General features: G+C 37.3%; 1 pseudogene; it reads left to right on the top strand.

Annotated features, from left to right (window-relative positions):
• The first annotated feature begins 721 nt into the window (after positions 1-721).
• LOC104847632 lies at positions 722-2670 on the top strand (annotated as a pseudogene).
• Positions 2671-3289: the final 619 nt, after the last annotated feature.

Raw genomic sequence — 3289 nt, 5'->3', positions numbered from 1 at the left:
AGTGTGGGTCTTTTCAACTCAGAGGATATCATTGTCCAATCATTTACTGAGCAGCGCAGTGTTTCTTTACACACTCTTTCATTTACGATTTGTTTTTGTTTTCTTATTTGTATTACTGTTGTGGATCAAACTTTGTCTAAGAGGGAAATAGTATTAAGCAGCACTTATAATGTCTTCTAAAAATATTTAAATGTAGGGTTTCAGAGTGCCCACTTACTGAACGGTTAATTGTTATTCACCAACAACATCCATGGTTCTCATTGGAAGGTAGCTTGGACATGGAGTAAATGGTATACCCCTGTTACATAGCATCTTTGCAATCTAGCAACTTACTCTATTCAAGCAATGATGTTTCTTAAAAACAAAACAAAAAAACTACCTCTTCCTCCCTCTTTTCCCTGTGAAAGCAACCTTCCACTTCTGATCCCCTAGGGAACCAAGAGAGGTGGCCAAGGTAGGTAGCTCTAAATTACCATACCATATGCCAATGGTGTTTTTGATCTATGCTAGAAACCAGTTGCAACTCCTGCAACTGCTTTGCTTAAACTCAACAAATTTTTTTTCTAAGTTTTTGAAGTTTCCATAAAAAACTGTTTATATATGCTTTCAGACTAAAATTTATCTCCAATGTTTAATATCAAAAAATTGGCTTTAAATGCACTGCCTACTGTAGTCTGTATGCAGCAATTTAAAAGTATTTTTGCCTTCCTGGGCCGCAATGATGGGCATCTCGTCCTCCTCCCTGTCTTCCTCCCAACCCTCCTCTTCATTGCCAAACGAAGTGATGGTGCTGAAGGATGTGTAGGAGGTAGAGGAGAACATTTTGAATGAGAAGCTTTTCTTGCTGGCGTGCAACAAGGAAACTAATGGAAAGAATCCAAAATCCTGAGTATTCAATAACTATGGATGTTGCACCTGTCATTTTAGCTGCTCATTGTAACAACTATGAAATTTCTACAATGCTCTTAAAACAGGATGTGTCTCTACCCAAGCCCCATGCAGTTGGCTGTGAATGCATATTGTGTTCTGCAAAAAGCAAAAAGGACAGCCTCGGAAATTCCAAAAATGATTATGAAGAACTAGCCCATTAATGTAAAATTTTCGCTAAAGACTTGCTTGCCCAAGCCCGGAACTCATGTGAATTGGAAGTGATCCTAAACCATATATCTAGTGATGAACCTCTTGACAAATGGGGACTATTAGAGAAAAGAATGAATTTAAGTCGTCTAAAATTTGCTATCAAATATAACCAAAAGAAGTTTGTCTCCCAGTCTAACTGCCAACAGTTCCTGAACACTCTTTGGTTTGGACAGATGTCAGGTTACCCATGCGAGCCCACCTGTAAGAAGATAATGACTGTTTTGACAGTTGGCATTTTTTGGCAACTGTGTTATTTGGTAGCTCCCAAATCTCAACTTGGAAGAATAATTCATACACCTTTTATGAAATTTATTATTCATGGAGCATCATATTTCACATTTTTACTGTTACTAAATCAATACTCTCTGGTCTACAATGAGGATAAGAAAAAAACAATGGGGCCAGCCCTTGCAAGAATAAACTACCTTCTTATTCTGTGGATTACTGGGGATGATTTGGTCATACATTAAAATACTCTGGTATGAAGGGTTGGAAGACTTTTTAGAAGAATCTCATAATCAACTCAGTTTTGTCATGAATTCCCTTTATTTGGCAACCTTTGCTCTCAAAGTGGTTGCTCACAAGTTCCATGATTTTGCTGATCAGAAGGACTGGGATGCATTCCATCCTACACTTGTGGCAGAAGGACTTTTGGCATTTGCAAATGTCCTGAGTTATCTTCGGCTCTTTTTTTATGTATACAACCAGCTCTATTTTGGGATCTTTACAGATTTCAATGGGACAGATGTTATGAGATTTTGGAAAATTTCTTGGGATTTTTCTTCTTGGTTTGTTTTCTTTCACAATTGGGCTGACACAACTCTATGATAAAGGCTACACACCTAAAGAACAAAAGGACTTTGTAGGCATCTTCTGTGAATAGCAAAGCAATGATATCTTCCACTCATTCACTGGCACTTGCTTTGCTTTGTTCTGATATCTTTTCTCCTTGGCACATGTGGCAATCTTTGTCACAAGATTTAGCTATGGCAAAGAATTACAATCCTTTGTTGAAGCTATTATTGTTGGTTCCTACAATGTTGTAGTTTTCATCATGCTTATGAAGCTGCTGGCAGCAATGCTTCATAAAAGCTTTCAGTTTATAGCAAATCATGATGACAAAGAATGGAAATTTGCTCACACAAAGTTGTGGCTTAGCTACTTTGATGACAAATGTACATTATCCCCACCTTTAAACATTATTCCTTCACCAAAGTCTATTTGATATATGATTAGTAGCCTCAGTAAGTGGATTTGCTCTCACACTTCAAAAGACAAGGTCAATGGCAAAACAGTTTAAAAGAATGGAGAAATTTGAAACAAAAGAGAGAGGAAAACTACCAAAAAGTGATGTGCTGCTTAGTGCATCATTACTTGACTTCCATGAGACAGAAGATGCAAATCACAGAAAAGGCAATTGTGGAAAATCTAAATGAACTACGCCAAGATTTGTAAAAGTTCCGAAATGAAATAAGGGATTTGCTTGGCTTTCAGACTTCTAAATGCGCTATGTTTTACCCAAGAAATTAACCATTTTCCAAATCTTATAAAAAATAATTTTCAATAGCAAATCTGAAAAACTACTTGCATAACTTGAAGTTAAACCAATAATATATATTGAACTAAATAATTATGTGAAAGCCAATCTTTAAAATATTTGTAGCATAAAAATGTAAAATACATACATAGAATTAGTTTTTTAAAACTTGTCAATGACTTTTTGCAAGAGCAAAAGTCAGCTTAAGTGGATATTTTTTTTTTTTTTTGTGTGTGTGTGTGTGTGTGTGTTAGCATGCTGCTTTGTTTTCTTATTTGGACAGTGCTTTAAAATGCTTTTATGTTGTTAAAGAAGAGCAGTTATAGGCCCCAGGATTTGGCTCAGTGGCACCCATGCCTGCCTTGCAATCACAAGTTCCTGAGTTCAGTCTCTGGTTGGAAGAAGAAGAGGAAGAAGAGGAGGAGGAGGAGAAAGAAGAAGAGGAGGAAGAGGAGGAAGAAGAAGAAGAGGAGGAGGAAGAGGAGGAAGAAGAGGAGGAAGAAGAGGAGGAAGAAGAAGAGGAAGAAGAGGAGGAGGAGGAGAAAGAAGAAGAGGAGGAAGAGGAGGAAGAAGAAGAAGAGGAGGAGGAAGAGGAGGAAGAAGAGGAGGAAG

This window comes from Fukomys damarensis, unplaced genomic scaffold (genome assembly GCF_012274545.1).
Source record: "Fukomys damarensis isolate Sample0158 unplaced genomic scaffold, DMR_v1.0_HiC HiC_scaffold_39, whole genome shotgun sequence".
Taxonomy (NCBI): Eukaryota; Metazoa; Chordata; class Mammalia; order Rodentia; family Bathyergidae; genus Fukomys; species Fukomys damarensis.
Note: the sequence above shows the minus strand (reverse complement) of the source record. Positions and strands in the feature narration are given on the sequence as shown.